General features: G+C 39.2%; 1 protein-coding gene and 1 pseudogene across 2 annotated transcripts in view; both read right to left on the bottom strand.

Moving 5' to 3' along the window:
• The window catches only part of WARS2 (tryptophanyl tRNA synthetase 2, mitochondrial), a 117,951-nt gene that overhangs the window by 52,736 nt on the left and 52,244 nt on the right, over positions 1-12,971 (bottom strand). The gene's annotated exons all lie outside the window — the stretch shown is intronic.
• Positions 8,321-9,272, bottom strand: LOC116810763 (RNA-binding motif protein, X-linked 2-like; annotated as a pseudogene).

Genomic DNA, 12,971 nt, shown 5'->3' with positions numbered 1-12,971 from the left:
GGCAGAATCCCATGAATCCTATGTCCATGTTATCATAGCTGTGGGAGCTAGTTATATTTTTGTAAACTACAATCTGACAGTCATCATCATCAATTTATTTTGTGCCTACTCTGTAAATCACTATGCTAGATGCTACTAGGGACAAAAAAATGATATTAAAAATGTTTTTGCACTCGAACATGTACAAATGCAAAGACATATAAGAAAAGATCTGCGGCCGAGAGTGGTGGCTCATGCCTGTAATCCCAGCACTTTGGGAGGCTGAGGAGGGTGGATCACCCGAGGTCAGGAGTTTGGGACCAGCCTGGCCAACATGGTGAAACCCCATCTCTACTAAAAATACAAAAATCACCCGGGCATGGTGGTGCACCTTTAATCCCAGCTACTCGGGAGGCTGAGGTGGAAGAATTGCTTGAACCTAGGAGGTGGAGGCTGCACTGAGCCAAGATTGCATCACCGCACTCTAGCCTAGGCAACAGAGTGAGACCCAGTCTCAAAAAAAAAAGAAGGAAAAGATCTGCATCCCCAAGAGCATGTGATCTAATTGGAGATAGAGGGTATTGTTTATGAAAAGATAAGCAAAGGTATAACATGGTAACATGATCATGACCAGTTTGGAATGATACAGAATAGGGTTCAGAGAGGAATTCCCAAGAGGAAAAGATAGCTGAGGCTTGGTGGTCAATGAAGAAGCCTTCAGACATAGAATCAAATTCCACTGGAGATTAAAGGGGCTTCAAGGGTTTTTCATGTCATTTAATTTATTTTGCAGTTAAGGAAATGAAGGCCTTAGCATTAGTGCTAAAGGCTACTGCTATTGCCTTAAGATTTTTTTTATATTGTTGATATTATAATTTGGTGTATGAGATCTTGGGATAGAAATTAGAAAACATACACTCTATTTCTAATATTACTTCTTAATAAGGCTATTTAAATTTTCTATGCCTTGGTTTCCTTTTACTTTTAATAAAATCATATTTGGGTTTTCAATTCTTCAAAAGGAAATTTTAATTCTACATAATTATTTAAATTATAAAAAGCATTTTTACCCTGGTCATATTTTCCCTTTGGTTTGTACTTTCTAATACTGAAGTTATAATAGGAAAATGAAAAGAAAAAAATGCAATACAAAGTAAAAAAACAATTGTTATTTTTCCCCTGAATTATTTTATAATAAATTCCACAGTGAAAAACCAAAAATGAGTATGTATCAATAAATATGCTGTAACTAAAAGGCCCTGAGAAAATAAAATGCATCATTATCATTTTTAACCACCACCACCACAACAAAACAACAATAGCAGCAATAATTTACTGAACAACTATGTTGGAAGCATTTATGCCCAGTGCTTTACATATATTAATGCATTTAATCCTTATAATACCTAATATGGTAGGCATATTATTACCTCCAGTTTATAGATGAGAGACGTGAGGCTCACAGATTTAACTAGATTGCCCATGGTCACACAGCTAGTAAGTGGTGGAGTTGAGGTTTCAAGCCAGATATCGCTGACTTCAAAGCCCATGTATGTTCTCTCTACTAGCTAATATGCTTTGCTTAGCTACCATCTATTAAGACTTTATTATATTCGTTGTATTAATTTTGCAACTTTTCAGTCAGTTTAAAAATTTGCAAAATAAAAAATTACAGGGACAAAAAAGACCATTATTATACAGGTATCTTAGTGTATTATGAGCCAAGTTTCTCTAGTGTATATATCTAGGAGCAGAATTGCTGAGTCATAAGGTATGTTTATGTTTCTTCAGTTGTAGTACTTCAATATGGGGAACTATTCCTAAGTATGTAACATTATACACTTTCTACCAAGTTCCTGTTCCATGTCCTCATCAACACTTGGTATTGGCAGTCTTTTTATTTTTAGCTAATCTGATGGAAATGAGGTAGAATCTCATTATGGTTTAATTCTCTTTGATTATTAAAGAAGTTAGGAACTCTTTTTATGATTATTACCTATTTTTACCTCCTCTTCTATGAAGAGCCTATTTAAATTATTTTGCCTGTTTTTCTCAGATTGGATTGTCTTTTATTGATTTCAGAATCTGTACATATTCTAGATGCTAATATTTTGTCAATTACATGTAGAGCAAATATTGTCATATTGTATGGCTGTCTTCTCTTTATATTATCTTTTGATAAAGTTACGTACTTAATTTTATGAATCAAATATATAACTTCTGATAACAGATTATTGTATCATAGAAATCTTTCAATACCCTGCAGTTATGAAGGTGCACGTGTGTGTGTGTGTGTGTGTGCATATATGGATATATACATATAGCTAGACACACACACATATGCATATATAAAATGTGCGTGTGTATGCACTTTAAAATTTTATCTTTACTCTTCACATTTAGGTCTCTATCCATCTGGAGTTTTTTGCATATGGTGTGAGGTATGCATCTAATTTCTTCTTTTTTTCCTATATGAATATCTGATTATTCTAGCACCATTTATTGAAAAGACTGTCTCTTCCCACTGCTTTGAAATGCCATCGCCATCATAAATCAAGGATCCCTCTATGAAGAATCTGGTAAGGGTCTGGTCTTTCAATTCTGACTCATTAGTCTGTCTGTCACTGTGTCAGTATCACATTGCTTTTTAAAAATATGTCTTGGAACCTGCTAAAGTGAGGCTTTCCACCTTCTTTTTCTTCAAGAGTACTTTATCCATTCTTGGCCCTTTATATGTATCAATATATTTTAGAATCATCTTGTCAAGTCCCAAGAGAAGAAAAAAACCTGTTCATTTTTTCCTTCTTTTTAGATTAGATTAGAAGCTGCAATTGTTGGTTGGGGTTGCTGACTGGGATCACACTGCATCTATAGACTGTTTCAGGGAGAACTGACATCTTATAATATTGAGTCCTCCAATCCAGGAAGCCACAAGCCATGTTAAGTCTTTTTTATACCTAATGCTAGCTCCCGAGAGCTAATCTACTTTTGATATGTGAGTGCCAAGGCTACTTAAATTTGGCACTTCCTTTTCCCCAAGTATTCTAACTCCTACAAATATAGTCTATTTTCCTCTCAACTCCTAAGATGGTAGCCCTAAAATAGAATGCTACATCATAGTTCCATGGTCCAGAATTGTGCTTGATCCAAGAACTGAGGAGGAAACCCAAATGATTTGTGGCTCTGAGGATATGAAAAATATCCTTCAGGTAATTGAGAACAAATATAATCTTACACTCAAAATCACAAACACACATATAAAAGGCTTTCAAGTGATGAAATCCCCAAATCATAATCTAGAAACAATATTTTTAAAATAATTCCTACTTGAGAATTGAGAGAGAGAAGTTAGCATAGAATGAGTACCTATTAGTGAGGCTTCCTCCAGGACCTAGGGACCTTAACCAGCTCTGGATTCCTGATATGGGAATAAGCAAAGGAATTTTCAGTGCAGTAAGAAATGATTAATGGGCTTTAGGGACTGATTGATGAAGAGAGAAAGCAAAGCAGAAAAACAAACTCTGAAGTTAATAAATGGAAAGGAAAAAAATACCATCCTGAAATACTTGACCTAGGAAGATAAGGGACTGTTTATGGTAATGTAAAGGGTTATAAAGACTAGGAATTTTAAGTTGAAAATAATAGGAATATTTTCACATATATTCCTCCATCTTCAAACTCAGAAATTATTCCCCAGGAGAAATGGAGAAAACAAATTCTTGAGAAAACTAGAAGAGAAAAGCACCAGAGAAGAGACTGTGGGAAAAAAGTATTGTGACCAGTGGGAATGGGCTAGAAATGATCTAATATTTCTTTTCCATTCTCTAGTTCCTGGGATTCTATACATTAGCGCAGAGGGAATTATATTATCAAGCAATGAGACCAACGAGAAGTGTTTTGTTCAATTTTCAAGGCGCTGTTAAAAAAATACAGCCTCTAAATGGGAACTGGATACCTGGTCTTAAAAACATACAGAGAGCGTCCTGCTCTTCTGCAGTAAGTTTATGTTCCCGTCTATTCCCTCTGCAGGAGTCAGCAGGCGGCCTGATTGCATGGCAGGGGAGACATGCCAGGTACCATGAAATCATGGGGTTGGAATGTGGAGTTTGGGTGGTGGGAGGATGGGGGTTCTGTGTTCAAAAGCACTAGACTTAGAAAAGAATGAAAACGAAAGGAGCTTGGGCTTCCCATGGGTTTGGACAGGAGACAAACCACAAAGAAAACAGTTTCTAGCCTAGCCCATAGGCATTCATTCAAGGGGAAGCCTGGAGCATCAACCTACAATTCCATCACAGTATGCAGAGGATTCAAAAAGAAGCATGTTAGAAAGTAGGTCTTCATTTCATTTCAGGCATATTTCCTTGGTAAACGCCACTTCCAGCCTATACATTTATTGGCTCATTTTTATAACAGAACCAGCATTACCAAATCCCTGGGGAGCTTCAGCTCGGGCATTTGACATATACCAGAAGAGAGGGTGGGTATTCAAATCAAAGGTAGAGGATACTTATTTTGACAGACATAGTTGAAACTATTCCTGTTGTAAGGTACTGAGCACATCCAAAATGTGTAATTTCCTTAATTTTCTTACTGTACTCAAAAGCAATGGAAAATTCCCAAGTTATTAATTATGGCAAAAGAATTTTTGTGATTAGGAGAGCTTCTGTCTTTAATTTCAAGTGAATAAGATCCATCAAAAGAAGGCTGCCTACTAGCTTTGAAACACTTTCAGCTTCAGTACAGTGGTGAGAAACAAAGACTTCAACTAAAGATTTCAAGACTCTTCTTACAAAGTCCTGCTTGTATCCAGCTGTAACAGCAATTGTTCATTCATCACACTTGTTTTAACTACAGTCAAAGGTAAACCACAAACTTGGCTCAATGGCCACACTATGTCTTATTGGTTACATAAATGGCATTTTATCACAGATTGTAATAAAAAAGTATTCAATAACATTACCAGCCAATTGGGATGAAAATCTCTTTCTATAAGTCTATGTATTCTTCTAATTGTATATAAATTTAAAAATATTGTTTAAAGCTGTCACTCCTTAACTCTGTTAGTGTTTCTCAATTCTATCATTTACATTGCCCTACTATTTCAATCCTACGCTCCTGAAATTATCTTCAACATTTTCTTGAAAATGCCTCTATTGGCAATTAAGGATTGAAGAGCTGAAACAGAGAAGACCCGGTGTGGCACTGGTGCTCTTCTGAAGGTTTGGCCATGCCTCAGCATTGTTCTGCTATAGTCAGCTCTTTCCTCCAGAAAGCACTGGAGAGTCCAGGTCTGTTAAGAAATGCTCACTCAGCACCAAGAAAAATGGGTTCATTTCTGCTTAGAAATAAAACCAGATGCTCAGACCCAGGAATCAATAGAGTAAATATTAATTCAGTAAAAGAGAAAGAAGGTCCTACATCATCTCCAAATAAGAAAAAATATGTAGGCCAACAATTAAAACTGAAGGAAAAATATTTTTAAAAAGAAAGAAAAAGGAGTGACTAACCAATTAGACTGTGAGCTCCTTAAGGGCATAAATGATAAGCACTTAATATGTATTGTTAGTTCAGTAAAAGAGTTTAAAAGGAATCAATTTAATTCTTAAAAATATTCCCCACAGGCTTATTTAAGCCATTTTCAAATTTCAAGAGTTACACATCTATTTTCCTTATATGCGTTGTACCTACCATCCTTCTATCATGTGACGGAATGCTTTTGCAGATGTATTTTCCTTCTTGTGATTAAATTTAGCTATTAGAAACATGCCCTTTCATGTACTTCACTCATGTAGTGAAGGTAGGAATCATAGGCATCATTTTCTAGGGAACGACACTGCTAAGTTAAACAATCTGCATAAAGTCACAGGCAGGTGAGTCAGATCTGGATCTGAGCTCTTGCCACTGGACTCCAAGTTCTATATTCCTTCCATCACACTGAACTGAATGCAATGTAGAACTTCTTGGCTTCAAGCATCCCACTCCCACCCAACCCCTCTCCCCAACACACTTCTCAGAAGAGGAAAGTGTACCATGGAGATGTTAATCAAAAGGCCAAGGGCACACAACTAGTGGCACAGCTGGAGCCAGAATTCAGAACTCCAGTGCTCTGCCCACCACACCACATAATGTTCTTCCCCAGGTGCCATGTTTTGAAGGTGTGATCCCCTCAAAATTCAAATTGAAAATCCCCACTGTGGTAGTATTAAAAGGTGGGGCCTTTTAGGAAGTGATTAAGTCATGAGGGTTCTGTCTCATGGGTGGATTAATGCCCTTATAAAAGAAGCTTCAGGCTGGGCGTGGTGGCTCACACCTGCAATCCCAGCACTTTGGGAGGACAAGGCAGGTGGATCACTTGAGGTCAGGAGTTTGAGACCAACCTGGCCAAAACGGTGAAACCCCGTCTCTACTAAAAATACAAAATTTAGCCAGGCGTAGTGGTGGATGTCTATAATCCCAGCGACTCGGGAGGCTGAGGCAGGAGAATCACTTGAACCCGGGAGGCAGAGGTTGCAGTGAGCTGAGATAGTGCCATGGCACTCCAGCCTGGGTGACAGAGAGCAACTCCATCTCCAAAAAAAAAAAAAAAAAGAAAAGAAAGGAAAGATTTAGAGAAAGTATACACTGTTTTGTCCTTCCACCCCCTCTACCATGTAAGGACACAGCATTCCTCCTTGCTGGAGGATGCAGCAACAAGGCGCCATCTTGAAAGCAGAGAGCAGCCCTCACCAAATACCAAGGCTGGTGCCTCCCTCTTGAACTTCCTAGCCTCCAGAACGGTAAGAAATAAATATCTGTTCTTCATAAATTACCCAGTCTGTAGTATTTTGTTATAGCAGCACGAGTGAACTAAGACACCAGGTTTTTAATTTTATACTGTTCTTTTCTTCTGTAGCTATTTCTTTTGTACCTAAACATCTCTTTGGGCTATTTTCTTCAGGTCTTTTTTTCTGTCTCCCCAGCAGGAAGAAATGATAAAATATAAAGTCATGACACTTTGGCTCCCAGGAAGGATTACATCATCACCTCAGGGCAGCTAATCTATATTTAAATGCAAAGGTTGTAAGTAAGTAAAGAATAAGGAGGCATGTCTTTTTTTGTCTTAGAAAGAAGCTTAAAACTAAATTAACAATTATCTAAACATGACATAAATAATTAGAAAATTAAATGTAGTGCAAAATATTTTAATTCCTAATAACACTACTTGCTAAACCAAATCAGCAAGTGTCATATTCCTGCCATGACATACTAACACAGCATATTATTATCTTGAACAGGACAGTAAGTACAGGTAATAGATCAAGAAGCACTACAATTTTAAAAGTATAAAAAAGATATAAAATGTTTAAAAAATTTAGTCTTTCCTCATAAGATTTTTTATTTATTTGAGACAGAGTGTCTCTCTGTTGCCCAGGCTGGAGTACTGTGGATGATCAGAGCTCACTGCAGCCTCAAACTCCTAGGCTCAGGCAGTCCACCCACCCTCCCAAGTAGCTGGGACTAGACGCACACACAACTACATCGGCTCATTTTTTTTTTTTTTTGGTATAATTCTATTTATATGAAATATCCAGAATAGGCAAACTCATAAACAGGAAGTCAGTTGGTGGTTGCTAGGGACGGGGAGGAGGGAGGAAATGGAGAGTTCTTGTTTAATGGGTACAGGGTTTCATTTTGGGATGATAAAAAATGTTTTGGAACTAGACAGAGGCGGTGGTTACACAACATTGTGGATGTTCAGTAACAAATGTCACTGAATTGTTCCTTTTAAAATGGTTAACTTTATGTTATGTGAATTTCATCTCGATACAAATAAATAATAAATATATTGCAAGGAAAAAATTCGGAAAGAGGCCTATCAAACAAAAAAGTTGTAATGAAAAAGAAAAGACATTAAACATTTTTTTAAACAGGAGGTTTTGGGCATGGAGCTGGTTGATCTTAAAAATCCTATCCCATTCATTCACATCAAGCTGTCCAAACCTAGTAACTGGAAAGGTCCCACGATGCTGAGCTCTAAACATCAAACACAAAACTAGAATTCTAGAATTATCTGGTATTTTCCCTTTCCTGAAAATTCTATCTTCAATTGGGTCTATGGGTTCAAGAGCCATATTTATGAATCAAAATTCAGGACACATACTCTGGTTCAGGGACAATGAATGGTACGAAGAATATCCAGGATATGTAGCTGTTGAAACTGCAGCCCTCTCAATGACTCTAATACTCAAGGGGTTAAAAGAATCCAGCCCCAGGAGTTTTAGATACAAAAATAGTCCAACTGAATTTGACTGCGTTTAAAAAACATAATTATTTCCAAATCTACTGAGCAGTTCAACAGTCTTCAGTGACGCCTACAGTCACTGGAATTCAAAGACTCCCGCTCCCGGCAGCGCCGGGTCCTTTTATGCCTATGGGATTTATCTCGGCTCCCACTTCGACTTCTGTGACTACGCCCTTCAGAACGCCCCTTGTACGGGCTAGAAAGTGTGTCTGAGCTCCGCCCTCTGTCCTTATCCCTGGTCTTTTCTTCTCTTGCCTCCCTCCTGCTTGAGGACCTGTGCTCGTGCTTGGGTTTCTCCTTCTTCAGCTCCCTCTTTCGCTTCACTGCCCAACCAGAGTAGGCAGTCCTGGCCTTGGGGAGCTTCCGCCCCTCCCTAGGCACTGACTTCTGAGCTCTTTCCTAGTTCTTGCTGCTGTGCTTCTTAGGGCCAGGGTCATCCTCTTCCTTTACTGTCTTGCTTCTGGGTGACGAAGAGGATGGTTGTTCTGCCTGTACCTCCCAGTCAGTTGTCTCTTTTTCTTTTTTCCCTTTTTGTCTTTTTTTGCGCTTTTTTGTTGGTTTTTCCATCTTCAGAGCTCTCAGACAAACTCGGTGAGGGGGTACGAGCGCCACAGCCCTTCTCCTGGAGCTCTTTGGTCACATCATCCATTTCTTCTGAGTCCTTAGGAACCCAATAGTTAGACAGATGGTCCACTCGGATAGTTTTCCTTTGATCTTGATCCCATTAAAATTGTCAACGGCCAGAATTGTGCTCCTGCTGGTCTTCATAGCAGAGGAAACAGAATCCTTTGGATTTCCCAGTCTTCTTGTCCCACATGAGATTAACAATCTCCCCATATTGTGAGAACACACAGATGATGTCTCCTTCAGTCAGCTCATAAGGAAGCCCTCTCAGGAAGATCCAGGCACTGTCCTTGTACTCGGAGTGCCAGGACACCTTATCGGCCACCCCAAGCTGGACCTCTCACTCATTCAGCTCATTGATCAGCTTCACCTTAGTTAAAGGGTTCATCTCCGTGGGCTCAAACTCAGCGTTCAGTTATCAGTGCCCAGGCAATGCAGCAAGGCATATACCCTGGCTAATTTTTTAAATTTCTCGTAGAGGCAAGGTCTTGCTATCTTGCCCAGATTGGTCTCAAACTCCTAGCCTTAAGTGATCCTCTTGCCTTGGCCTCCCAAAGTGCTGGGATGACAGGTGTGAGCAATTGCACCCGGCTTTCATAAGAAAATTCTAACATTGATTTTCAAGTGTTCATTCTGGGGGTATATGATATTTTCATTATCTCTTGTGGCCAACTAAAGGCTTATCCTACCAACAATTATCACTGCTCACACATTCACATCAACACCTGCCTGATTCCCCTCTTCAGCTGATTATCTGAGAACGTTTATCCTTTGGCTAGCAGCTGAGAGATGTGGCTATCCAGACCAAGTCGTCAGACTGTTACCAAACATGTCAGGATTAATTACAGTGGCTTTAATACTTTTCTAACTGTGTACCTTTTTTCAAATATAATATTCTTAGATGTGCCTAATAAGTGGAATTGTCCAAAGAAAAGCTTGAGAGGTGGGTGGATAATAGCAGAGTCAGTGGGTGAGCTCTGGTGGGTCCCTGACTGCTCTTTTGACCTCACCCCAGTCAAGCACAAAGGGGGCTTCTCAGAGCACAGTCTGAAAACCGCTTTCAGACATTTTCAAAGTATTAATATTTTGTTGAAATTGAAACTGTCTTCCTCAGGGTATTGGGGAATATACAGGAGAAGAACGATACTAAAATATGGGATAGAGGTGCAAATATCACATATGCTGACTTAGCATAACTCTTCTCATTTCTTCCTCTGAGACAAGACTCTGACTTTGTGGGGTGGTCAATGCCCTTCCCAGTCATTCTCCAATCACACCACCTGGGGAACTCAGCTGACTACTTGCCTTTTTTCTGTAGAGTACTCCCCTCTGCATTCACACTCTTCCACCATCCTAGAATGCCCTTTAACCACTTTACTGCATGGGGGAACTCCCCTTGGTCATTAAGCCCTAACAATCTCTCACTGATTCTGCTACTCTTAAACATGCTTCTTCCTCCTACCAAACACACCCACACCTGTTCCATGCTCCACCACACACAGCCTCGATGTCTCTCTTTCTCTCTCTCACTCAGAAGAACAGATGCCTCCTTCATCAATTCTTCATTATTGCACATATCACATTGGTAACTTGGTAAATATTTTTTTATTTGCTCCATAGATATATTTTCCTGCCTAGAATATGAGCTATTCTAGGGCAGGGACTATCTTTTCCCTCTTTATATACCCAGTAAATAGCACAGTGCCAGGTACGTTGTGGTCCCCTAATATATGTTAACTGAATCATGACAAATCCTTTCTCCCATACTTTAGTTCCAAATGTAAAGGGTGTAACTATAAAAAAATAAGCCAAATGTTTCAGTTGCAGGCAGTTGTTAAACAAGTCACGTTCTAACAGTTTGTTTAAAAACTGGTTCTTTGAAATTCAGAAATTGGATTCTTTAAATGGGAAGCAGACCATCAAAGTCTCTTTGAGCCTACAATATTCTTGAAGAATGGTATTAACAGCATGATTTCAGCTGTACCTAACCAGCATCCATAAAATTGTTTCTGTGGGAAAGTGCAATCCGAGGTCCATTTTGGACACCAGAAATCTATTCAGTGGTGGCTTTGATTTTATATTCGAAAGGACTTAAGGGGAGCAATTATGCAGGCAGAGGAGGTTGTATCTGCATATACAGTAAATTCTTTTTAGTTAGATTGTATGATTACTTTGAGGTGGGGTAACAGGTTAAACATCCTCATGCATTAATTGCCTTTCTTATTGATATTGTATGGACTGTCGGAGGCAGCAGCCCTGGCCACTGCTGGTGGAAAAGTAAAGAGCAGAAAGAAGGTGAGAGGAAGGCATTAGAGCAGAGGCTCTCAAAGTGTGTTCCCAGTACTAGCAGTAGCATCATGACTTGGGAACTTGTTAAAAATGCAGTCTTGGGTTCCAACCCAGACCTACTAAATCAGGAATTCTAAGAGTGGGGCTTATCCAAGAAGAAGAAATGAGAAAATTTATGCGACCCGGGCTTTAACAAGCGTCTTCAGTGATTCTGATGTATGCTCAAGTTTGAGCGAGGTTTTTGGGCACAAATAATCTATTCTTAAAATTCACTTCAATGGCAGAAAATGAGGTACAGATAAAAACTTTATGAATGAAAAAGAGAAGGTCCCTTCTAAGCCAACAGTTCTCAATCTTGGCTGCACTGCAATCACTTGGGAGCTTTAAAAAATACTGATGCCTGGGCACCACCCCCAGAGATTCTGATTTAATCAGTCTGGGATTTGGCATGAGCAATGGGAGTTTTAAAAGCTCCCAGGTGATTCTAACATGAAGCCATGAATGAGAAACCACTGTTCTAAGCCAACTGCTACATAATTATCTTCCAAAGCTGCCAACCTGCTAGGAAACACTGAAACACACACACACACACACACACACACACACACACACACACACACACACACACACAAATAAAAGGACTAAAAATATGAGGAGTAAGTTCACTTGCTAGTAATTTACATTTCAAGGTAATGAAATCTCTAAGGCAATGATTTAATCATGTATAGGCAGAGGCCCCTTTGGCTCCCAGCAGTTTGGATATTACATGCAGCAGCCATGAAGGACAGAAGATTATGAAGCTGTGGTCATAGCCTCTGTGCTGGTGAGAGAAGACACCTGTAACAAGTAGGCATGCTATCTTCGATGGCTAGGTAGACTTACTTGGCAAAGTCGAATTCCATAAATCTCTATGGCTCAGGGATTCAGAAAGCATATATAGCCTGGACATCACCAAGGAAGTAATACCACTGAGGAGTGTTCAACATCAGTAATGGACTGGAGACAAAATTATCTCTGCATAGAGATATTGTTTTTACCCATGTCCCTGCTTGGCAAACTCCCTACTTCCTTCTGATCTTTCCTACCAGAAAGTCTGGATTCAACACTCAAGCACTGTAAGTGGGTCTCATGGTTAGCTCAGTTGGTTGGCCAAGACCTGGACTAATATCAGGTGGCCTTGGCTAAGTGAAGCTGAGATGCCAGTAATTCTTACATATAATGTATGATATAATTCCCCGACTATCTCAAGTGTTCTGAACCTTTGAGAGACAATGTGAATTTCTTACAAAGTACCCACAATCCAAACAGGAAAACACATTTCTAAAGTTAGTTTCCTGGTATAAAATAGTTTACAAAAAAGGGAATTTTTTTGACTTTTATTTCACCTCTTCCAAGAGCAAATATGTCTCATGTTCCAGCTAATCATGGCCCCCTTTCTCATCCAACCTGTAGACTGATATAAGACTACAGGGTGTTCCAACCACATTTGCATCATCAGACCCTTCTGTCAGCTCAGATTGTTAACTCAACCTTATAGTAAGTTAGAAGAATGACAAAACCAAGCACTAAAATATGATTGTGATAACTAGCTTGGTTATAAACCATGGTTGAGAAGCAGAATCTAGTGCCACACTGCCGGGATTCAAGACTTTGCCTAATTTCTTATGTGGCGCTGAACATGTACAAAATAGGGATAATAATATACCTATCTCATAGAGTGGTTAGGAGGACTGTGACAAGTTTATTAGTATAACCCTAGCACAGAGTAAGCTCTCAGTAATCTAATCATATGATTAGA

Source organism: Hylobates moloch, unplaced genomic scaffold, assembly GCF_009828535.3.
Source record: "Hylobates moloch isolate HMO894 unplaced genomic scaffold, HMol_V3 SCAFFOLD_5, whole genome shotgun sequence".
Classification (NCBI taxonomy): Eukaryota; Metazoa; Chordata; class Mammalia; order Primates; family Hylobatidae; genus Hylobates; species Hylobates moloch.
This window is presented reverse-complemented; position numbering and strand designations above follow the sequence as displayed.